General features: G+C 36.9%; 1 long non-coding RNA gene across 1 annotated transcript; it reads left to right on the top strand.

Moving 5' to 3' along the window:
* The first annotated feature begins 446 nt into the window (after window positions 1-446).
* Window positions 447-3,289, top strand: LOC141406601 (uncharacterized). The gene is made up of 3 exons (XR_012413444.1): window positions 447-1,040; window positions 1,153-1,240; window positions 1,409-3,289. It is a non-coding gene; the product is annotated as an uncharacterized lncRNA (long non-coding RNA).
* Window positions 3,290-26,734: the final 23,445 nt, after the last annotated feature.

The raw sequence follows: 26,734 nt of genomic DNA, 5'->3' as shown, positions 1-26,734 counted from the left end.
CTTATTGATTGGTTGATAAGCTGCAAATTCATTTTGTTTTCCCTTTAAAGCAATTAAGTTAAAAATCTGTTCAAAAGATAACGGTGGGGTCGTCATTATACCACTGATAACCTGGGGCAGGATTCTTGTTCTATGAAAATTTGAAATGAAAAATATTTTCTATATAAAATTGTTCATTTGACATTTCCTTTATCTATATATATAAAAATGGTGTAAAAAATGTATAGTAATTCATAAAATGAGAACGGCTAGGCCGATTTCTGTAAAATTTTTTATCAATTATTCGCATTTTCGAGGAGAAGGTCTTTGCGGAAGAAAATTTTGGAAAATCCCTCTGGAAAAGTCGGAAAATTGGAAAAATCGAAAATTGAGTTTTTGTATGAAATTTTATTCCTTAATAGCGAGACGAAGTTCGCCGGGTCCGCTAGTAAAATATAATTTTTAACTTTATTTTTTTTTTTTAATATTTGCATTGGTATAAAATCCTCAGGCAAGATAACATCACATTCTTCAGCGGGGACCAAAAGCCCCTCAGCTTATTATAGGCGACCTTTCCAAAGTATTTCATTGATGTAAAACATCCCTACAACTAGTGCCTTTAGACACGCCGTTCGAATTCGGCCAGCAAAAAGGAAACTCCATATATTTGAGCTAATATGCATCGGAATGCACTCCTTGATATGAGAGAAGTCTCCATAGGCCCTCCGTGGAGGTTCGTGGGAAACGTGTGTTTTGATAAAACCATTTTAGCGTGATCAGGAAATCACTTCAGTCATGTAAAAATTGTCCACAAATGTTCAAACGAATTGTTGGTCTCTCGCCCTGTTTTAAACGAATAGGGAGGAGCCAAAATAACGGAAAGTATCTTTGATTTTCGAAATTAAAATATTAAATACTAGTCGTCTGTTCCAGAACCTGCAAGAATGTACTAATTTTTACTGTTTTTTTCCGATAACAAGAAAAAAATTATTGTTGTAAAAATTAGTAGCTTCTTGCAGGTTCAGGAACAGAGCATGTGTGTATTTTAGTTTCAAATATTTGCTCTGTTCCAGAACCTGAAAGAAGCTACTATTTTTTACTACGATAACATTTTTTCCTTTATGTTATCGGAAAAATAGTACAAATTAGTAGATTCTTGCAGTTGTGGAACAGACCAATTTTCATTATTATAAGTCTTCTTTTGTTAAAGTATGGATTTTACGAACTGATTTATAGCGTTCCGATCAATTTAAACATAAAAGTGATCATTAAATGTCGGGGAGGACCTCGTTATAAACTTTTAATGTAAAACAATTGCTCTGTTCCAGAACCTGCAAGAAGCTACTATTTTTTACTACGATAACATTTTTTCCTTTATGTTATCGGAAAAAATAGTAAAAATTAGTAGATTCTTGCAGTACTGGAACAGACCAAATATGTTTTTGATGCCTCAAAAATTGTTTATTTTCGGTTTTCAAATCCATCCAATAGTAAAAGAAAACGTGTAATAATGGCCCTTAGAGTTTTCGTTTTTATTTATAATAGGGCCAGATATTGAAAGTGAGACATCTCCCGTTTACTTTACAAACAGCTGATGACTTTGAATTTAATCCAACCAACAATAACGAATGGCAACTTATAAAAACGGCCCTCAAAATAAGAAAATTTAAAAACACAACAACAACAACAAGAAAATAAAAAAAATTGATTCCAAATATTTTTCTAATAAGTGTGGTACTACTTTCTCCTATACACCAATAAAGAACTGCAACAAGAAATGAAAAAGGAAAAACAAATGTGTAACAGAATATAACGTATACAAAACTGATATTTTATTACAAAAACAAAAAAAAACTAAATAACATAAAAACCGCCAATTTAAACTGTAAAAAAATAATTAACTTAACAATTACCACAAACTAAATGCATTCATATTTTTTTCTTATAAAATACAAAAACAAAACTCATAAACCAAAAGAAAAGTACGAGTATCACTTAACAACAAACAAATGCAAAACCAAATTATCATAACAAATGGAATCCTTTGTAAAAACATAAAACAAAAATTATTAAGAGAAACCCCCATCTGCATTAAAACAACACCTCAAAATTCATATAAAGAAAAAAAATAATTACAAAAAAATAAAAAATCAACAACAACAAAAAACTAAACCTATTTTATATATAATAAAAAACAAACAAATGGAAATTATATCGCTTTTTTATAAAAACAGAGAAAAAGAAAACAAACAAAAAAAAATTATAAAAACTTAAAAAGAAGAAACAATGTCTCGTTTTTTATTACAAAACTATTGTATGTGCGTGCATGTCGTAGCATGACTTGGTATCATGTGAAATGGAAAGAAATACTTGGAGTGTAATTCTGTAATCAGCCGGTATTTGGAAGCCTATAACAATTTTTTGGCCACTAAAAATTTTTGGAAATTAAAACGAAAAATGTTCCATATAAGTAAATAGTTAGCAACATTTTGGCTGTCGGTAGAAATAGCATTATTTTGGTCGCTAAATTACCGAAATATTCGACAAAACTTCCACTTAACGCTCTACAGACCGGGTTTACATGCTGAGAGATCATTTGTGCATTTGTCGCAATTTTCTTTGCACCGTAACTTCAATTCTTTTTAAACTCCATCCATGTGAACTTATTTCAAATTTCAAGGATTCTCTTCCATTTGCCCAGGATTTCGTTTCATTTCACGGGTTACTACACACGTACGCATTGCAAAAAAACACAAACTACTACTACTGTAACTCTTAACATCATTTTCTGATCGTATATTCTCTCCTCTCCTTTTTTATGTTGTTTTTTGTGCTGTTCTCACCCAATTACGAAGATAAAGAAAAAATTCCAGGCATACAAAAAATTTTTTAAAAAAATGATATATACATATTATTTTTAAAACTAAGAAATATTACAATTTTGTTTTAGTATGTATTTATATTAATAATATTTTTTCTTTGATTACAACAAACAAAAAAATTTTTTGTGTGTATGTTTATATAACTAAGTATATATTTTGTTTATTATTTTTTGTTTGCTTTGATATATTTTAAATGTCCATTTGTAGTATTTTTTTTTTAATTTTGCTCTCGTCCCTATTTAGTTTGTTTTGTTCCCCCCTATTACTTCCTCTTTCTAACTTCCACATACTCTGCTGCATATATCATAATTTCCGTGTAATAAGGTTGGTGTTCGTTTTATTCTTTAATTTATATATATGAAAAAAAAAATCAAAACAAAAAAATCATTTGAAAATTTATTAAAAAAATCAACAACAAGAAGAAAAAACTTTTTTGTGTATATTATGCAATTTGCATAATATTCCTTACAATAAAAAAATTATTTTACTAATACATACATACATTATACATACATATAATATAAAAAAATGAAAAAAAAAAAACAAACTACAAAAAAACCTAAAAAAATCAAACAAAAAAATAAATAAAAAATTAAAAAAATTATGCTGAAGTTTTATTTTATTTAACAGTGTTTTATTTAACTTGCTTTGGTGTCTGTTTAGTTAAAATCTAGTAACTCATATTTAACACAGTTGCAATTGACGAATCGAACTAAAACTTTGCACACCTTTCAGATTTCGGTGGCAACACATGGGTATGAAACCTAATATGCGTCCATTCTTTTCTATAGCCCCCATATAGCGGTAGCGATTTCAAGTATTTTGAGGATTTTCTCTTCATTTTTGCCTGAATTGACTGTACCATCATATTTGGATTACCTAATGGTACAGAAACTTCCCCGCCAAAAATTGTGGACATAGGTCCAGCAGGTTTTGGTATTGCCCCCGTACGGCGGTACCACCCGATTTCATGTATTTTGAGTATTTTATCTTCATTTTTCGCCCGAATTGACTGTAGGTTAGCTTAGGGGATGTGCAGTCACTAATTGTGACTGCGTCACTCGGAGACCTTCCGGTCCATTGTGATCATCCAGTAGAAAATAGGAAAAAAGCTGCAAAGAAAAGAGGAGATGGAAAGGAGAGGATAGGGGGAAGAAACAAAAAGAGGAAGTTGTTAGAAAAGTAAAGAACGAATAAATTACAAGAAAGTTTAAGAGGGGAGGAATAGTTTTAGAGAAGGAAAAAAGATTTGTTTTAATGGTAGGCAGAATAGTTGAAACATAATTTACGCGTTCAGGTTGCGCTGTCCCAGCCACTTCAGATTTTTGATGATGTTGTAGATCACAGCAGGTTCCACAGTTGAGTAGAAAGTTAGACACGGTGGAAAGTGAACACCTACTAACCTATGCCGTCTACGAGCCAGGGCTGGACAACGACACAGGATGTGCTCGATAGTCTCTAACTCCTTCTCATCCTCACAGAGTCTGCAGTAGTCAGTAACATCCTCATCCCATTTGATGGTATGGGCCCTGATATAGCAGTGTCCAGTAATGACTCCCGTCGTTACTCTACTCTCTGACTGACAGAGACGGCCATATGGATCTTGCCACAATGCACCTAGGTTCATTATGCCACAATTCACTGGCTCTTTCGTCAGAGAACGTTTTAATATTTTGAAAGAAATGACAAATGGGTGGTTTGATAGAGTCAGAGATAGCTAGGTCTGTGGACTGCGATCCTCGCCTAGCTAATTCGTGTGCTCTTTCATTACCCAGATAGTCGCGGTGTCCTGGTACCCAGCATAGCCTGAAGCCGTTAGTTAGCGTTCCCAAGGCTGATCTACACTTAAGGACGACATCGGATTTGATGTTGCAGGATTTGATGGCTTTAAGAGCCGCTTGGCTATCCACAAAGATAGTCACCGGTTCAAAGATTTCTGCATCCAAACTTTTTATCAATTCCGCTGCCTTCCAAATCGCGAAGATTTCAGCCTTGAAGACACTACAGTTGCTGTCTAGCCTGTAGGTGTACTCAAGAGATAGCCTTTCACAGTAGACGCCAGCCCCGGTACCTTCCTCCATCTTGGAGCGGTCTGTATAGAAAGCCAGACCGTCCAGAGGTGGGTTACTGCGGTTCCAGTAATCTCTACTAGGTATAACAACGTCCATATCGTCAAATCTCAGGACTGGTGATATATAGTCGCTCAGTTTTCCGCGTTGGTTCACATTTATGCCTGATTCATTCAGGATACAACCATGCCCATAGGCACAACTGCGCCAGAGATCCTGTTCATGCAGCCGTAGGGCACTGCGAGTTGCCTGACACTTAATGCTGAGACTCAGCGGTTTTAAGTTCAGCATTGCGTTCAGAGCAGCCTGTGGTGTGCTCCTTGTGGCTCAAGTTATGAGGATCGAGGCTGCTCTTTGTACCTTGTCGAGCCTACCTGATGTCGATTTTTGGCGCAGTGAGTGCCACCAAACAAGAGAACCATAGGATAAGATGGGTCTAACCACGGTGTTATATAACCAGTGTATAATAGATGGGCTTAGGCCCCAACTTTTCCCAATGGAATTCTTACATGAATAAAGTGCAGTCAATCCTTTCTTCGCCCTTTCCTCAGCATTTCTGTTCCATCGCAATTGACAGTCCAGGATAGTGCCGAGGTACTTTGCCTCGGGCGAGAGCTAAGCTGCACTCCATCCAGTCTTGATGGTACAAATACGCCGAGCTTACGCTTTCTCGTGAACATTACCAGTTCTGTCTTGGTTGGGTTTACTCCAAGGCCATTGGCCTTAGCGTCGATAATGCTCCTTGCATAAGCTCCGAAATGGTTGACGGAAACTTACCGGAAATCAGTAGTACAACGTCGTCCGCATAGGCGACAACTTTTATACCTTGATTGTCCAGGTCCCTCAAAATATTGTTTATAACAAGTAGCCACGGTAGCGGTGAGAGCACCCCTCCTTGGGGGGTGCCTCTAGTTACTGTTTTCTTAATTTTTGTCTCCCCAATGCTGGAGTTTATAATTCTGCTTTCTAGCATATTATTTATCCAGGAAGTTAGAGGTTCAGGTGTGTTAGCTTTCTTAAGTGAGAGTTTTATGGACTCAAGTTCTACGTTGTTAAAGGCTCCTTCTACGTCCAGAAAGGCAGCCAAGGTAAAGTTTGAGTTTTCCATATTCCTCTCAATGAAGCCAACCACCTCATACAAGGCAGACTCCACAGATTTGCCTTTAATATAGGCGTGTTGTGAGCTGCTTATAGAGGCGGTGTCTACATAGCTCCTTATCTCCAGATCGATCAGTCTCTCGAGAGTCTTAAGGAGAAAGGATGATAAACTAATGGGTCTGTAGTGCTTTGGTGCAGAGTGACTAGGTTTTCCCGCTTTGGGAATGTAAGTAACCTTTACCTCTTTCCACAGACCCGGTACATATGAGAGAGTCAAACACGCCCTATAGATCTCCTCCAGGATTTGATATAAAAGCGGCGCTGCAAATTGAAGCATCGCCGGCGTCATACCATCCGGACCAGGTGACTTATATGGCTTGAAAGTGTTGACAGCCCATTTAATGTTATTTCTGTTAACCACCTTATCTTGAATTTGGAGGTCGTCACATTCATTATTGACGGTGTTCGCATCCTTACAGCCTGGGAAGTGGGTCTCTGCCAGGAGGTTAAGAGTCTCGGTAGCAGATTCAGTCCACGCACCATCTTGCTTCTTGATACTTCCAATGGATTTAGGGTCCTTGGAAAGTATCCTACGAAACCTAGCTGCATCGTTGACTCCTTCTACTGACTCACAGAAATTCACCCAAGATTTTTTCTTAGCTCGCTTGATCTCACTCTTGTATTTATTGAAACTCACCTTGTAGGAGTCCCAATCAATGTCGAGTTTAGTCTCATGAGCCTTGTTATACAGTGGCCTGGTAGTTTTTCTAAGCTCGCCAAGTTCCTTGTTCCACCACACTGGCTGAGATTTCTTCCCAAGATAGGTTAGTGGACAGGATTCCTTATGGCAACGGAGAAGAACGTCTGTAAGTATTGGCTGTAACTTTGATTTCGGAGTTCCCAATGGTGCTGAAACTTCAGCACCAAAAATTTTGGTATAGCCCCCATATGGCGGTACCACACGATTTCCGGTATTTTGAGTGTTTTATCTTCATTTTAAGCTCGAATTGACTGTAACTTTCATTTGGTACCACCCGACTTCAGGCCATTTAACGTTTTTGTCTACATTTTCGGCGTAAATTGGATGTTCTCAGTGGTCAAAAACATTTATTTCCTAAAAGGTTAAAAATAATTAAAACAAGTAAGAACGGCGTTAAGTTCGGTCGGGCCGAACTTGTTATGCCCTCCACCACAAGTTGTATTGAAGTAAAATGGAATAATTTCGTGTATGAAGAAGACTTAATACTAAATTTCAGCAATTTCGGAAAAACAATGTGGGGCACCGTTCTATGGGGGCTATTTCAAAACGTCGATCTATACCGACAAATTTCTGACGGAAAGTTTTTAGACTCAAAGAAGACTAAATACCAAATTTCCTGTATTTCGGTAAGAGAATGTGGATAAAACTTAAAAAATACCGAAAATCAAGAAGTACGCTTCTATGGGGATATAGGAAGACGTGGACCTATAACCGTTCCAAGGGGGCTATATCGAAACGTGGACCTATACCGACGAATTTTTGTCGGAAATGGGGCTATATGAAGGCGTGGACCTATACTGACAAATTTAAAGTGGAAGTTTGAGTACCCCCAACGAAGTCTAAATACCAAATTTCAGACATTTCGGTGGAATATTGAGGCCACAACTTTTAAAATATCGAAAATCGGGATGTACCGTTCTATGGGGGCTATATGAAGGCATCGACCGATACCGACAAAGTTCTGGGGGAAAGTTTTAAACCACCAACGTAGACTAAGTACCAAATTTCAGCCATTTCGTTGTGATAATTAAGCTATGAGAGCTATATGAAGGCGTGGACCGATACCGACAAAATTCCGGGGGAAAGTTTTATACCCCTAAAGAAGACTATGTACCAAATTTCAGCCGTTTTGGTAGGATAATGACGCTAAAACCTTGAAAATACCGAAAATCGGGAGGTACCGTTCTATGGGGCTATATCAAAACGTGGACCGATATATCCCATTTTCAATACCAACCATCCTGCAAGTAATAAAAACTTCTGTACCAAATATTGACTCTCTATCTTTAAAATTGCTAGCTGTATCTTGATTTCAACAGACAAACGGACGGACGGACATGGTTAAATCGACGACTTTATAGGGTCTCCGACGAATATTTCGATGTGTTATGGTGGAGGGTATAAAAATCAAGTTACAGTTTATTTATAAATGCGTTAAAAACTACAAAATTGTTTTTCGCTTAGCCTCAATAAGTAAATTTTTCTTCATGATGGAATTTCTCGTATAAAACGCTTGCATTTAAATTAAATATGGTGACAAAATGTCCATTCTTATTTTCTGGTAGCAGAAAGGATGTTCCGAGTCATGATCACTGCCTCAGCCGCTCGCCATATATCTGCTGGTCGAATATCCGAAGTCAGGCCAAATTTCGCAGCAAAGACGACGGTATTAGCAAGTGAGCATGATGAGCCCCAACCGCAGTGACCCCACAGTCAGGGAGCTGGTACTGAATGTTAATAGGTTGGTCCATGAGCATAAGCGAAACAAGTGGCTAAATCATCTGAAGAGTTACAGCAATGGAGCCGGAATAAGTGAATTATGGGTTAAGTCGTTCTCGAACGCTGGAAAGAAGAAATACAGGACCTCAGCCATGTTTGGCGACGTTACGCTGACTGATACGCTAATTTAATCGATAATTTGCCGAGCACTACGAGAGAAGTGTATTACGTCGCAATAGATCTGTCGAGAAGGAACCACCACATGGATGATGGATGACGTTGAAAGTGAAATTCCATCAGGAACGATAAATCATCCAAAGCGTTGAGCCCTGATGGAATCTTTATGGTAATGCTGAAACAGCGAGATGGGCGGGGAGTTGAGTATGGGGTCGATTATCAATAGCAATTATGGTTGAGTGGAGTTGTCAGTTGTCAAAATTAAAGTGATAAACGTTGTCGTAGGCGTAGTCGTAAGTTACATTTTTTATGTGATGAAAAATGACATACAACGACAACTTTTGACTTTTATAGCATGTTATTCCATATTTACATTAGGCAATTTTCCTTGCGGCAATTGTCAGTTTGTAGGTGAGAGAGGGTGTTGAGAGGCAAAGGGTTACCATATGCCTCACCTCTCTCTCCATCAAACTGACAATTGCCGCAAGGAAAATTGCCTAATTTAAATATGGACTTATATCCTTAAAAAAATCGAAAGAAATCATGGTACAATAATACAGGTAGCATTATCATGCCAGCTGATGGTAACATAATGTGTCAATTGCATTGAATTGATGTCAAATTTTGACATTTTTTGTTGCCAACAATTGCCGATGCGGCTACCTGTGTATTTGTACCATGAAAGAAATACATACGTAATTCCCAGAACGGATTTCTCGTTTTAAATATAACATTTATTTTTACCCCAGCAAAATTTTATGGAAGTGGTTCCATGAGATGCCATGATTTCACTGGATCTTTTGCATTGGTTCTAATGAAGTCGTGAAAGATCCGATCTTTTCATCAGCATTTGAAACCATTCGAAGGAAGTCGTGAAAGATCCGATCGTTTCATCAGCATTTGAACCAATTCAAAGGAAGTCGTGGTAGATCCGATCTTTTCCTTAGCATTTGAACCCATTCCATCGATCCAATAGAGATGAATTTTGTGTTTTTATTTTTACACAAGTATATATTCTTTTATTTATCTAAATATGTACGTTGAAAGCAATGTAAGATTTATTATGCTAGGAAGTCCCAATCATTGAGCTAAAAGTAAAGTCGGACTGCAGTCTTTGGTATTAGTCGTGTTCCTTTACAGTTTTTACCCGCAAAGTGTTTCCTTACTTTTAAAAGCATACAATTTATATGAGAGCAGTTCACCACTTTTACCATTTTTGCAACAATTACCATTTTTAAAAGTAAAGGAACATACCAATTATAAAAGTTTCCTTGCCTGCTCTAGAGAACCCTGCTCAACAAGTCGATTTGTAGATCCATAGTCTTATGCCAGACTATGAAAATTTTCATTGAAAACGTTTTGCCATTTTCTTCCAAATTTTCATTGACGTCTACACACATATATGAAATCATATGAAAATTTTGATATTTTCATTGCTTTGCATTGGTTTGAGAGTTACGAATTTAAACACAAAGAATAATTTCAGATTACAGAACCTTGTGTACACAGTTTCACCCCCTTCACACCTCTTGCCTATAAACTCATTTTCACGTACATGAAAATTTTCATAGTCTGGCATAAGACCTACAAAACAACAAAAATTTCCAAAACGTTGTAAAATAAAATTCACGAAATAGTAATCTGCAGTTGGAGTCAATGTCGAAATCTGCACTGCTCTGTAGTGCGATTCTCTAACACATTTTTTGAGTTACCGACAAAAATCGTTAACATTAAAACGCAAAATTATGAATGAAAAGTTCAAATAAAAGTTGACAACACTGTTGCTATCGGTAGAACTTTAGACTACTTTTTATTGGTCGCTAACTTACCGAATAATATCGTTAACTACCGAAATTATAAGCATTTTAATTTTACCGACATTTGTCGGTAACTCAAAAAATGAGTTAGAGAATCGCACTACTGATGGGAAGTAAAATCCTTTTGTAAGATGAATCAAAACCTGTTGCGGAGGAAGTAAACTCTGTTGCGTGCAGCGGCGGTGTTTAGACTGCAACAGCTGGGACGGCCGGAAGTCAAGTTTCTGACTTAAATTTACAACCTGTCGCTTGCCAAAGACATCGTTCCCGAAGTCTGGAAAATAGGCCAGCTACTGAAGCCCGAAAAGGATGCCAGCAAAGGTGAATCTTACAACCCGATTTTGCTTTTGTCGCCCGTAGCAAGGACCCTTGTGGCTATAGTTCTTCCAGCATCAGAAATAACTTTCCAGTTGCCGATCAATAGCATAGGATCCGTAAGCAGCACAACAACTGCGCTGAAGGCCATCTCCATCTCCATATTAGCAGAGGACTCACTCAGAGCAAGCCGTGCTCATAATCTAGAAAGAGAAGTGTAACGTTACAAGAGAGAACCTCTAGATCAACAAGCCTTTCAACCAGGTTTAAGTAGCATTCACAAGAATGCAGTCGCAGATGCAGTAAACAGTTATCGTGTGAATGCGGTCCTTGCAGAACATCCACCATCTATCGCAGCTGAGAAGCGCCAGCTGTCAGGACAAACCAGAGTAGTTTTGGGTCAATACGCTCGGGATGGTGCAGACGTCTAAATTCCTATAGGGCAAGTACTGATGACACCGTGGAAAACATCTGCCCAGCATACAGCACACTGCTCCTTTTCAATTGCCCTACCAATCCTGCTAAGAAACTTAAGTTTGCAGCTTTGTGGTTACAAACCATATAAATAACGAAATAGCCACATTCTTACGACTGATAGACCCAGAGTCAGATTAAGCAGAAAAATGAGAATACAAACATATTAACTAGTGTTACAACAACGAGAACAAACTGCAATTATAGATGTAAACTTTATGATGATAAATAAATTATAGTTATTTCATTAATTCCTTTGAATTAATAAAATAAAAAAAAATGAAATTCATTTTTCAATACAGCATTTTCCATTTTCCGAACAAGACGTGAAAATTACATGCCAAAGGGTTGGTGAAAATGACATGCCATAGATTAGTGAAAATGCTATTATTGTGAATTGGTTAAGATGGCATGCCAAAGGATTGGTATAGATCGAGTTAGTAAAGATGACATGCTTAGGATCTGAAAATGAATTGCATCTTTTGGGGGTCACGCTCTTGTAAAAAGAATGAGTGAAGATGCTGAAAAAATGACATTCCATTTCACTTGCACCCATTCTTGAATAGCATCTTTGGCATCGAACATTTTGCTGGGTATACCCTACACCACTATGTGAGGAGGATATTATAAGTTGGTTTTGACCAAAAAGTTTGTAGCGCATCAAAGTCTATTGATTTCGGTGATGGTCGGATAATATTTAAGGGTCGGAATGGGCAAAAAACTTATGTGGATAAAAAGACAACGTTTTTTTTTCCAAAGCGAGTATCTCAGCTTCTATAAGGCGTATACCAAAAGCAAATCCTGGCAATGAAAGTAGAAAATATCACCTTTTTAATTATGGTAAATAGGTTCTCGTAGGTGATCAAACAACGAAGATATCGCAATAGTCGCTAATAGAAACCAACATTTCATTTTTGGTATTTTAACAATGACGAATATCACACCTTTGGTTGAGGACCATCTAAAAGCAAAGCCTGACTAAGAAAGTAGAAAATCCCATGTTTAATATTATGCAAAGTAGGTTGGCGTAAGTGGTCTAATAATAGAGATATCGCAATAGTCGGTAATACAGGTCGGAATTTTGATCGGATCATCACGAACTTTTCTCAAAGAGATAGAAGCATATTGATGTTGGTGATGTCGATAGTAGTCAAATATGAAATTAAATATTAATTATTTTGGTTCAGTTCTCCCTAATGCTAAGTTTACAATCCACTCGATTTCATCTGTCAATTCCATAGCTCAAACGTCAAATGAAATCTCATCTGAAATCCATTGGATTTCATTTGACGTTTAACCTATGGATTTGACAGATGAAATTGAGTGGATTTCGTAAATGTAAACATATTATAAGTCATTTGGTATAAAAGCCAGATAGGTGAAAACTTTCGTATCTCCCTAAAAGAAATATTTTCGAGTGAAAAGATTATGCACAGAGGTAGTGGTGTACCGACTAAAGCCTTTTCTCACTTGTTCTTTTTTTTTTTTTTTTGATACGACAAATCGGTATTACGTATGGCGTTGAAATACGAGGAAAGAGTTGTGACCGATTTTGTAAACGACGGCATATAAAAATAGAAACAAATCAATTTCAAAAGATTTTTTGGAAATGATTATTAAAATATATTGGAAACTAACTGTAATAAATACATTACATTACTACTTTTATTCATTTGCATAAGATAAATTTCGTATTTTTATGAGATGACAAACTTTCTATTGAATATCTGTTAGAGTCCTCATATAACGACTCATGCAATGCAAATTTCTTAGTTTTTGGTTAAGAGATGATTTCAAACGAATTGTTTTAAAATTAAAAAAATATATGTATATATTTTTTAATTTTGTATGAGAAAAAAATATCCCTACAACAACGACAACGCCAACGACCACAAAAACGTCTACGCCGAACACCTATTTTGATTGTAAAAACTGTAGGCACAGTTTATACAGTTGGCCATTCAGAGTTCTGTTAACAACATTTGACAACAAACATAATAGATTGTTCATTATTGTGATTTGATTTCCTTTGTATTTTATGTATTTGACAGCAAACTAAGTAGTCAGGGCTAACTAGTTTGGGCTGAATGGCCAACTGTATAAACTGTGACTGTAGGGTTAGTTGTTCTTCAGAATTAGTACATAGTTTAAAAATGATCTACTAATAATTCTATGGGGTGCAACCGTGGTGCAATGGTATGCACGCCCGCCTTGCACGCAGAAGGTCGGTGGTTTGATTCCTCGGCCAGGCAACATCAAACAGTTTTCAACGGTGGCAAAATACACCTCAGTAATGTTGGCGACATTTCCTGAGTATTTCAGCCTTGAAAAACTTCTCCACAAGTGGTGTTTTAAGACACGCCGTCCGGACTCAGCGATAAAAGGTAGGTCCCATAGCATTGAGCTAAATATGAATCGGGGTGCACTCATCGATATGAGAGAAGTCTCCCTTGTAACGTATGGGATGTTGTGGAACAATGTTTTTTTTTAATAATTAATTAATTTTTGTTACCAAAAGAATTCTTTAAAAATTTAAATTTTTGATTTTTTACAAATGCATACATAATACCAATTAGACGTTACGACACGTCAGTTTGCAATTTTGGATACGACAACGCCAACCGTAATAAGGGTGAATAAGTTATCCGCGATGTCTATAGACTGTGGGTAAGTTACCTACGAGCGTATAAGTATCCGCGATGTCTAGAAACTGTATATAATTTACCCACGATGTTTAGAAACGTCGGATAAGTTATGTACGTTGTCTAATCACTGTTTTACGTTATTTATCATGTCTGGAGACTGTATGAGTTATCCATGATACCTAGAAAGTGATTATAAGTTGAGGAGACTGTGTATAAGTAATCCATGACGCCTAGAAAGTGTTTAAAGTGATAAAGACTGTGGAATCCACTGTGTGGATAAGTTATACACGTTGTCTAATCAAAGTGTAAGGTTATCCATGATGTCTGGAGACTGTGGAGAATCTACTCACGTTCTCTAAAAACAGTGTTACGTTATCTACGATGTCTGGAGACTGTGTATAAGTTATCCATGATGCCTAGAAAGTGTTTATAAGTTATCCGCGGCGTATTGAGACTGCATATAACTTATTCACGATGCCTAGAAAGTGATTATAAGTTATCCGTGATGTATAGAGACTGTGGATAAGATATCCACGTTTTTTAATCACTGTGTTATGTTACCCATGATGTCTGTAGACTGTATATAAGTTAATCATGATTCCTAGAAAGTGATTATAAGTTATCCTCGATGTCTAGAGACTGTGGATAAGGTATCCATGTTGTCTAATCACCGTGTTAGGTTATCCTCGATCTCTGGAGACAGTTCATAATCTTACCGGGATTTCTGGGGACTGTGTCTAAACCCTGTGTGAGGATATTCACTATGTCTGGAGACTGTGGAGAAGTTATGCACGTTGTCTAAACACTGTGTTAGGTTATCCATGATGTCTGGAGACTGCATATTAATAAATCATGATGCCTAGAAAGTTATTATAAGTTATCCGCGATGTCTATAGACTGTTGATAAGGTATCCATGTTGTCTAATCACCGTGTTCTGTTATCCATGATGGCTGGAGACTGCGTATATGTTATCCATGATGCCTAGAAAGTGCTTATAAGTTATCCGCAATGTCTGGAGGTTGTAGATAAGTTATTTTCCTTGTCTAATCACTGTGTCTATGATGGCTGGAGACCGCGTATAAGTTATCCATGATGCCTAGAAAGTGTTTATAATTTATCCGCGGCGTATAGAGACTGTGTAAATGTTATCCACGTTGTTGAATCACTGTGTTCTCTTATCCATGATGTCTGGAGACTGTGTAAAAGTTATCCATTATGCCTAGAAAGTGATTATAAGTTATCCGCGGCGCATAGAGACTGCATATAACTTATTCACGATGCCTAGAAAGTGATTATAAGTTATCCTCGATGTCTAGATACTGTGGATAAGTTAAGTTACGTTGTCTAATCACTGTGTTAGGTTATCCTCGATCTCTGGAGACAGTTCATAATCTTACCGGGATTTCTGGGGACTGTGTCTAAACACAGTGTGAGGATATTCACTATGTCTGGAGACTGTGGACAAATTATGCACGTTGTCTAAACACTGTGTTAGGTTATCCATGATGTCTGGAGACTGCATATAAGTAAATCATGATGCCTAGAAAGTTATTATAAGCTATCCGCGATGTCTAGAAACTGTTGATAAGGTATCCATGTTGTCTAATCACCGTGTTAAGGCCATCAAGGGTGGCTGGAGACTGTGTATATGTTATCCATGATGCCTAGAAAGTGATTATAAGTTATCCGCAATGTCTGGAGGTTGTAGATAAGTTATTTTCCTTGTATAATCACTGTGCTAGGTTATCCATAATGGCTGGAGACCGCGTATAAGTTATCCATGATGCCTAGAAAGTGTTTATATGTTATCCGCGGCGTATAGAGACTGTGTAAATGTTATCCACGTTGTTGAATCACTGTGTTCTCTTATCCATGATGTCTGGAGACTGTGTAAAAGTTATCCATTATGCCTAGAAAGTGATTATAAGTAATACGCGACGTCTCGAGACTGCATATAACTTATCCACGATGCATAGAAAGTGATTATAAGTTATCCGCGATGTATAGAGACTGTGGATAAGTTATCCACGTTGTTTATATTGAATTTGTATTAACAATAACACTTCGTTATTTTCATTTTACTTTTAATATTATAATCATAATAAGCTTTGCAAGTGAATTCAAACATTATTCATACATTTTTCATTTGTGAACATATTTTATTCTTTACTTCTAATAAAGCCTTTGAATTGAAAACAATTCTTCAGATTCTTCGTCTTCTTGCATTAGCTAACCCGATCTTTAATAGGTTATGGGCCTATGCTAAAATCTTTTCGGAATATGAACAGTAATCGTCAAAGGAAAATTATAATAGAAAACTGCAATATGGATTTGAAGCTAACATTTCCCAAGCTAAATACCAACAACTACTATTCCTGGAAATTTAATGTTGAAATGGTTTTGCTGGAAAGGGAATTGTGGAATCACGTTACGGACGCAATTCCTGAAAAACCGGATGCAGCGTGGACTCTAAAAGATGGTAAAGCTCGTGCTGTGATTGGTTTGTCCATAGAAGATTCGCAGAAAATTCATATAAGAAAGTTAAAAACGGCAAAAGCATATTGGGATGCCCTCAAAACACAACATGAAAAGTCAAATTTGAGCAATCGTGTCAGTCTCCTCCGGCAGCTATCATCGAACCGTATGAACGAAAGCCAGTCGATGGAGAGTCACATCTCTGAATTCTTGGAAATTGTGAGTAAATTGGAGGATCTCGGGGAAGAATTTCCCGACCATAAGGTCGTGTCTTTCCTTCTTGGAAGCTTGCCGGAAGATTATAATACCTTAGTGTCAGCTTTGGAAGTTCGCCCGGAAAGTGATTTAACGCTGGAAATGGTTAAAGAAAAATTAGTGCAAGAGGCAAAGCGAAGAAATGCGGCATTTGTCGGACAAGAAGCTGTGTTGAAAACCAGAAGCAGGAAACCAGGTTATAACCCGAAATGTTATCAGTGTGGTAAGAATGGCCACATTAAAAGAAATTGCAATCAACGTCAATATAAGCAGAAAGAAAATGCGAAATGTGTGTCAAAAGCGGATTCAAATGCGTGTTTTGTTGCCGCTTCATCTCGAAACAAAAATAGCTGGTTCATTGATTCTGCTGCTACTTGCCACATGACATGCAACGAAAGTTTTTTCACGGAGCTTGATAAAAATTGCGCTAGTGATGTACATATATATGGCTGATGGTACGAATTTGAAGTCCAATGGAGTAGGCGATGGAATATTCTTTGGTTTACATAAGGAAATTAAGATGAAAAACGTTCTCTTTATTCCGGAATTGTAGGGAATCTTGTTATCTGTCCCAAAGTTGACAATGCAAGGCTTCACAGTGAAATTCGAAGGCCAAAAGTGTTTGATTACTCTCAAAGGTGAGTTGTATGCTAGTGCTACATTAAACGGAAATCTTTTTGTTATGGATGAGAAACATATGTATGGCAATGATGACGTCATGTATTCATACCTGGCACCGTCGATTTGGACACCGTGATATGGATGCAATAAAATCTGGTGTAAATAAGTCGCTCGTGAATGGGGTACAGTTGGAGAAATGCAATTGTGAAAGTAAGTGCGAAGTTTGCTTAAAAGGGAAGATGACCCGGAAGCCCTTTCCAAAAATTGCGGAAAATCGCGCAAACAGTACACTTGATTTAATACACAGTGATTTGTGTGGTCCTATGCAAAATTGTACTCCAACTGGTAACCGCTGTGTCCTGACTCTAATTGATGACAAGAGCAGATATTGTACAGTTTATTTTTTGAAAAACCAAAGGGAAGCAATAGATAAAATCAAAGACTTTGTGGCATACACTGAAACAAAATTTGGTAAGCGTATGAAAACCTTGCGCACAGACAGAGGCGGTGAATTTTGTAGCAAGGAGATGCAAGTTTTTCTAAAAAGCAAAGGTATACATCATCAGCTAACTGCTCCATATACACCAGAGCAGAATGGTGTAGCTGAAAGAAAAAAACAGGAGTCTGATGGAAATGGCAAGATGTATGCTCTTTGACGCGGATATGGATTTGAAATATTGGGCAGAGGCAGTCAACACCGCAAATTATTTACAAAATCGACTACCATCGTCTGCAACTGAACTAACACCGTATGAGGAATGGCATTTGAAAAAGCCAAGCATGAAGCATATCAAAATTTTCGGTTCTGTTGTATATGCTCACATCACAAAGAAGAAGCGACAAAAGCTGGATGCTGTTGCAAGAAAATACATATTTGTTGGTTATTGTGATGAAACAAAAGGGTATCGTTTACTAGATCCCAGTAATAACAACATTATCATCAGCAGAGACGTTGTTTTTCTGGAGGAAGATAAATCAAAAGTTGAATTTCCGGAAACTGCAGTCGAAGAACATTGTGAAATCGGAGAAACATCAAATGACAACGATAAAGCTATAGAAAATATGCCAGATGACACCGAAATTGTGCCAGGAGGTGATGAAGAAAGTCCAGCTTTCGAAACTGCAAGTGACTCAACTACTTCCGAAGAAGAAAATGCTGTTATTCCAATAAGAGTTTCATCAAGGTCTACGAAAGGTAAGAAGCCAAAACGATTCGATGCAAATCTGACAACAGTGGAAACAGAACCTCAATCGTACGAAGAAGCTATGAAACATACAGAGAAAGACAAGTGGATTCTTGCGATGAAAGATGAAATACAGTCTATGTACACCCAGCAAAATTTGACGGAAGGGGTTCTTTGCGATGACGTGATTTCATGTCATCTTTTGCATTGGTTCAAAGGAAGTCGTGGAAGATCCGATCTTTTCATTAGGATTTGAACCAAAGCAAAGGGAGTCGTGAAAGATCCGATATTTTCATCAGCATTTGTACCCATTCCATCGATCCAATAGAGATGATGTTTGTGTTTTTATTTACACACCTGTTTATTTTCATTTTGGTATGTTCCAGTACTGCAAAAATCTACTAATTTTTACTATTTTTTCCGATAACATAAAGGAAAAATTGTTATCGTAGTAAAAATAAGTAGATTCTTGCAGTTTCTGGAACAGACCAAAGTTGTTAGAACTGTCGTCGTGATGTTGTCTTACATTTCCTGCATATCAAACAACTAAAACTTCTAAACAATTGGTATTATATGAAGTCCCAACCATCGAGCTAAAAATAGAATCGGACTGCACACATTGCTATTTTAAAAGTTCCCTTGTCTGTTCTAAATCTGACATAGAATGAAATCAATCAAATCTCGCTTCTTGGAATTTGAAAAAAAAGTCCGAAACGAAAAGGAACAAGAATCTGAAAATAAAGAAGAAACTACTTTTGGAAAGAAACAATTAAAAATAAATTAATTAAGCATAAATGGTATTTTCCATTTCGTTTGAATTAATAAAGAGTTTTGTTTTTCATGAAAACCATATTTCAATACAGCATTTCCATTTTCCAAACAATATGAAAATTTCCTGCCAAGGGGTGGGTGAAAATGACATGCCAAAGCATTGGTTAAAATGACATGTCAAAGCATGGGTGAAAATGACGTGTCAAAGCATTGGTGAAAATGACATGTCAAATCATTGGTGGAAATGACATGCCAAAGCATTGGTGGAAATGACATGTCAACGCATTGGTTAAAATGACATGCTTAGGATCCAGAAAAGAACGTCATCTTTTGGGGTCCACGCTCATATAAAATTCATCGATGAAGATGCTAAAAAGATGACATGCTAGATCACTTGCACCCATGATTGAATGTCATCTTTGGCATCGAACATTTTGCTGGGCAGCAATAACACCTGGGACTTAGTAGAATTGCCAAAAGGTAAAAAGGCTGTAAGTTGTAAATGGATTTATAAAATAAAAACTTTGGCAGAAGGAGGAAGTCGATATAAGGCACGACTTGTAGCCAGAGGGTTTTCGCAGAAATATGGTGAAGATTATGACCATATTTTTGCTCCGATTGTTAAACACACAACATTTCGAACACTACTTGCAGTTGCTTCATATAAAAATTTAAAAGTTCACCACATTGATGTAAGAACGGCATTTCTGAATGGGAATATTGACAAAGAAATTTTTATCAAACAGCCAAAAGGTTTCATCGAGAAAGACAAAGAGAATTTGGTTTGCAGGTTAAACCGAAGTATTTACGGGCTTAAACAATCTGCTAGATGTTGGAATCAGAGAATTAATGATGTACTCACAAATTTCGGATTCAGAAGGGGAATAGCAGATAATTGTTTGTACGTAAAGGAGATGTCTGGTAATTACGTATATGTGCTAGTGTACGTAGATGATATACTTGTGGCGGCCAACTCCGATGATGCTGTGCAAGAGGTTATATCTTATATATCGTCAAAATTCGAAGTAACGGATATGGGAGAACTTAAATTGTATCTTGGAATGGAAGTATCAAGAGATGATAAAGGATTATTTTATATATCGCAAACTAGATACATATATTGACAAAATCGTACGCCAGTATGGCATTGAACAAGCAAAGCCATCACTTATCCCGCTAGATACAGGCTACTTTAAAGATACGAAAGACGAAGATATATTGGAGAGTGACAACAAATATCGTATGGCAATTGGTTCGCTACTTTACTTGGCTGGTAATTCTAGGCCAGATATTTCAGCAGCCGTTTCAATTTTATCGCGCAAAGTAAGCAAACCCACCAAAAAGGATTGGAATGAAGTGAAACGAGTGCTCAAATACCTAAAAGGGACTCGTTGTGAAAAGCTTTGCACAGGCACTAAAGAGGCAATGTTAACAGGATATGCAGATGCCGATTGGGCTGGCGACAACACAGATCGCAAGTCAACTAGTGGATATTTGTTCAAACTTGGTCAAGCTACTATTAGTTATTCCAGCCGAAAGCAAAACATCGTGTCACTTTCATCAACTGAAGCGGAATTAGTTTCACTTGCAGAAGCAACACAAGAGTGTATATGGTTGCAGCAATTGCTAAAGGATTTCAATATTGATCTTGTTGAAAAGCCACTTATATTTGAAGACAATCAAAGCTGTCTCAAAATACTAGACTCAGAGAAAATTAATCCACGCTGCAAACATATTGATGTGAAATACTTTTATATTAAAGATGTTAAGAATTCCAATAACATAGATTACCAGTACTGTCCAACGGATAATATGATTGCAGATATGTTGACTAAGCCATTGGGTAACATAAAATTGAAAACCCTCAAAGAACTCGCCGGTTTAATTAATTAAAATTTATGTAGTGTTATTGAGAAGGGGTATTGAATTTGTATTAACAATAACACTTTGTTATTTTCATTTTACTTTTAATATTATAATCATAATAAGCTTTGCAAGTGATTTCAAACATTATTCATACATTTTTCATTTGTGAACATATTTTATTCTTTACTTCTAATAAAGCCTTTGAATTGAAAACAATTCTTCAGATTCTTCGTCTTCTTGCATTAGATAACCCGATCTTTAATAGTTTAATCACTGTGTTATACCTCGGTTACACTATAGAAGGTTAACCCACTGGGTTTAACAGATCCAGTGGGTTAATCTTTGCTGGTTACACTTAGTCCCAATTTACATTGGGCGAGTTTACTTGCGGCAATTGTCAGTTTGTAGGTGAGAGAGGGTGCTGAGAGGCAAAGGGTTACCATATGCCTCACCACTCTCTCCCACAAAATGACAATTGCCGCAAGTAAACTCGCCCAATGTAAATTGGGACTTAGCTTTTCGAGGATATAAACTGTCAGCTGATGTTTGTTTACGTATAGTCCCACTTTACATTAGGCGAGTTTACTTGCGGCAATTGTCAGTTTGATGGAGAGAGAGGTGAGGTATATGGTAACCCTTTGCCTCCCAACACCCTCTCTCACCCACAAAATGGCAATTGCCGCAAGTAAACTTGCCTAATGTAAATTGGGAGTAACATACAAAATAACTAATAAAGTCGTGTTTTACACTTTTGCAATTTCTCGTATGAGATATCGTCTCCTCTTTGCTCATATTGGTATATTTTACACACAGGGATACATTTTTGTATCATGGTATCAAGCGTACTTTTTGTTAAAAAAGTGTCTTATGTAAAAAATAAATAATTTTATGATTTTCAAATAACTTTATATGCTGTTTATATTAGAACTTTTTCGGGGGTTAACCTTGATTATCAGGATTTGTTTGTCTAATACCCCGTTTATATATAACCGGATTTAACAAACCGACTGGGTTTTAAATGTCAATTCCATTGCTTATATTTCAAACAAATCCTCTCAAAGAAGGTTAACCCTGCAAAAAGCTCTAATATAAACAGCATATAATCTTATCAAATTTATGAAGATTTACCACACAAATTTAAATCTTTTCATGACCGGATTTGTTTGAGATCCTGCACGAAATCCTGGTACTAATATAATACAACACTGTTTTTGTACTGAAAAATGCAACTCATTTCCCATTATACGAAAAGTTGCAAGCGTTTGTTTTTATTTGTTTTGTTTACTTTATTTGTCAAGAAAATGCGCAGCAATAATAAGAAAATTTCTAAAAAGAGGAAATTTTGAGATGACTTCCAAGAGATGTAAGTAAATAAATATTTATTTTCATAACAAAATAAATAAGCACTTCTATTTTTTTTTCGCAGGAAAAGTACAATACAAGAAAGAAACGATCGTAAATCGTTGCTGAAAAATTCTTAAATTGATGTCTGACCAATAACAACCGACCCGAAATATTGAAACCAGCTAACATATTCATGCAATACCGTCCCGATCTAAAGGCCTGCGTACATAAGCTGCTCTGCCTGATTGCCTTGCTTTCCTGCTTCATTTTTGACATAATAAAAATAAAAGAATAAAGAAGTCCGAGGAAATTTCGAACTGGGTTGCCCTTTTCTTTTTTATTCTTTTATCAGAAGTAAGCAAGGTAAGCAGGCAAGGCAGCTTATGTACGCAGGCCTTAATGGAAGGTTTCCCCACCCAGGCTCGTCAGAAATGAGAGACAAACATACTGAACGATGGTCCCTGATTCTGATTAAAAACTCCTTCAAGATATTGGGTGTAACGTTTGACAGAATTTTTAAGTCCTTCGCGCAAGCAACAGCTGTTTGCGAATTAGGAAGACGGTCCTTAAGTCGCTGGCGGGCAACACTTGGGGGCAGACAAAGAAACCTTGTTGACCTCTTACAAAGCAATAGGCCAAATCAATGTGGTAAACTATGCAGCGCCAGCGTAGTATGCAAATGTTAGCGCTACGCAGTGGAAGAATATTCAAATCTGCCAGAATGTCAATATGAGGACTGACACAGGGTGCTTCCTAATGACACAAGTGGAAAACTTCATGTGAAGACGAAGATTTTACAGAACAAGATATTGTCACGATCTAGTGGTCAGGCTTCCCGTACCCAGACACGTCAGCAGATATCTTCAGAATCTTGAAAAAGAGATCCAAAGGTACAAGCGAGAACGTCAAGGCAAGCTCGTGTGGTTTTAGCACAGTTATAATCCGAACGATGCCGTCATTTCATACTGGACCCGAATTGATGGTACGGCACACTGCATTTGCAGCTAACCCCACTCATGTGTCTCCTGAATCTTTATGGCGGCAGGCAGCCAGTCCAGGTTGAATCTGTATACATACATGCAGAGGCACAAGGACTAGATAACTGAATAAAATAAGAATGTACTGTAATGTAATAATAAACCAACGAACATATTTGCGTTGATACATCAACAACCATTCCAGATACCACGAAAGTTGAGCCCTTTTAGACTATTTGGAGTTTATTTAGCCATGTCCGTCTGGTTGGTGCGCACGATTTGTTCAAATTTTGGGTATCGTAATATTTTGTGTCAATTTAGTCGGGAAACTTCCACACAAAAAATGGTGCGTACGATAAATCGAAGGGAGTAACCGAATTGGTCCTAACAGACATAGATCAGATTTGAATATGGACTAAATCGGTAAACATTGTGTACATCTCACACAAAATTTGGGAAAAGTTCGTCTCGGATCGTTTTAAACTTTTTTCCAACAAGTTCTTCACGTGGGCAATTTTTTCGGGCCCAAATCCATACTTCCAGAGGTCATGGCCCAAACGCTCCAAAGAGCCTGCCACTACCAATTAAAATGGGTAGTGCGTAAGGTAACCCTCGAAGGCACAAACCGATTTGGTCCAAACATTGTACATCGTATTACACGGTGCGCCTTAACTAATTTTAAATGAAAGGTGCTTACACCTGGGATGTTTTTGCGGATTCTGCAACTACAATGTTCATAGATGAGAAAAATCCAAAAACAATTCGGCACGGCCAAACTTGTTATACCCTCCACCACGAGTTGTATTTCGTTTGTAAAGAAGACAATACCAAATTTTATCTCGGTTCGGTAAAACAATGTGTCTAACCTTAAAAATACCGAAATTCGGGATGAACCGTTCCTTGGGGCAATATCAAAACGTCGATCTGTACCTACAAATTTGTAGCGGAAAGTTTTTAGACTCAAAGAAGAGCAAATACGATATTTCTGATATTTCGATAAAATACTGAAAATCAAGAGGTACGCTTCTATGGAGGATATAGGAATCAGCGGACCTATACTGATAATTCTTTTCTGGAATATTTTATAACCCCATGGAAGACTAAATAACAAATTTCAGTCTTTTGGTGGGATATTGACATCACAACCTTCAGAATTACGAAAATTACGTTGCCAGAAGACAAAATGGTACACTTAAAATAGGTAAAATGACAGAAAATTTGTGAAATTCATTCAATTTCAGCGTTTTGAACCTACAGCTATTAATTTAATTGTAAAAAAGTGTGAATTTCAATGCGGAAATGGAATTTTCTATTATTAAATTTTCTGTTGGCAACGCAACTGGAGTTGGGATGCTATCAATAATCGACCCCTTAGTACCAAATAGGTGCAGAGGTACAGTTCTATAGGGCCTATACTAAGGCGTGGACCTATATCGACAAATTTCATATGGAACTTTTAGTACCCCAAATGAAGACCAAATACCGAATTTCAGCCATTTCGGTTGAGTATTGAGGCCACAACCTTCAAAGCACCGAATATCGGAAGGTACGTTCTATGGGGGCTATAGCTTCCTATACCGACAAGTTTCATATGAAACGCTTAGTACCCCTAAAGAATATTTGTCATTGCATTCAAAATCCAAAACATGGAAAAATGATAACGATTATTGCGACATCTCCGTTGTTTGACCACGAAGTATGCCCACCCAATTTGCATCATTGTCAGGCTTTTGTTTGGAATATCCCTTACTAAAGATAGGGATATTCGCTGTAGAATAAAAAATTGACTATTTCCTCACAGAAGTTTTTGCCTATTCCGACTCCTAAGTATTATCTAAACCATCACAAAATAAATAGGCTTCTTCATCTATGGGACCCCATCTCCACCCAAAAAATTGCTGTGAGGTCTCTATCAGGGTGCCTCCTCATGAAACCGGTGGACCATATTTATGAAGAAACAAAGGTTTTACCGGTGCATCAGCACAACAGGATGTTGTCGATGCATTACCTGCATGGGTGTTAACACAAGTGATGTTAGCCAGTAAAGATCCGGACGAATATAATTATAAATTTTATTATGACTAAAAAACACGCACAATTGCACTAAAATCGTTGGGCAACTTTGTACGCTTTTAAATTACACACAAATAAAGGGTTTGAGCAGCGAAATTAATTACATTTTCAAAATAATACATATTTCATATTGCATGCGTCTTTTTACAATAAAAAAATTATCCAACCGTACAATACCCTTAAAATTAGTTTTTGAATAGGCCTGCCAAAATTTACAACGTGCCAACATAATAGCTGAATAGTTGGGACTTCAAATGCGCCATGGTTATCGCCATGAAATATGTGAAATTATTTTCGGGGAACATATTAATGAGAGCTATAGCATCTGATTCAATACCACCATCCTTTGATCCCTGTAAAAAAAAAAACATTATGACAACTGTAAAAAGTAGAGCCTCTGCCGAGTCCACATACCTCAACTCCCAACTTCAAATCTTTGGAATAATCATTACGGAAGTAGTCAGTTGTTCCGATCTATCATGAGAAAAATTTTCACTGCAAGACGGAACATGGCTACTGTACGCCGCCGAAGATAAACCTTGAAAAAATTGGAACTGGCAGGGAAAAGTTAATGTTATAGTGGCGATAGGTATTACCTATTGTCTTTCTTACCTGGATTAATTGTGTTCTTTCTTATGTCACACATCTGGTATACAACAATCTGAGGCATCATCTAGTTCTTCTATTGTGAATTCACCAGTAGTGGAATTCTGTAACTAATTTTTTGAGTTACCAACAAATATCGTTAAAATTAAAATGTTTATAATTTCGGCAATTAACGACATTTTTCGGTACGTTAACAACCAAAATAAAGCTGTTGCTAAATTCTACCGATAGCAACAGTGTTGTCAACTTTTATTTGAACTTTTCATTCATAATTTTGCGTTTTAAATTTGCCGACATTTGTCGTTAACTCAAAAAATGAGAATCGCACTACAGGTGCCTTTAAACGGAAACCGGAAACTGCAACAAGAATCTACTAATTTTTACTATTTTTTTCCGAAAACATAAAGGAGAAAATGCTATCGTAGTAAAAATAGTAGCTTATTGCAAGTTCTGGAACAGAGCAAATATAGGCATTGCTAAGGACACACCAGCGATTTCCAATCCCATGTAACACTATAAGGAAGGAGAACATATTTTCCGCCATTTTTTCCAAAGTTTCACCAGGTAATGTTTTTATTTACATCTGCTGAGCGGGATTCTTTACAATATTTATCACATTCATGAAC

This window comes from Musca autumnalis, unplaced genomic scaffold (genome assembly GCF_047663935.1).
Source record: "Musca autumnalis isolate F117 unplaced genomic scaffold, ASM4766393v1 scaffold_5, whole genome shotgun sequence".
NCBI classification, from domain to species: Eukaryota; Metazoa; Arthropoda; class Insecta; order Diptera; family Muscidae; genus Musca; species Musca autumnalis.
The sequence above is the reverse complement of the archived record's forward strand: the minus strand, read 5'-3'. Positions and strand labels throughout refer to the sequence as shown.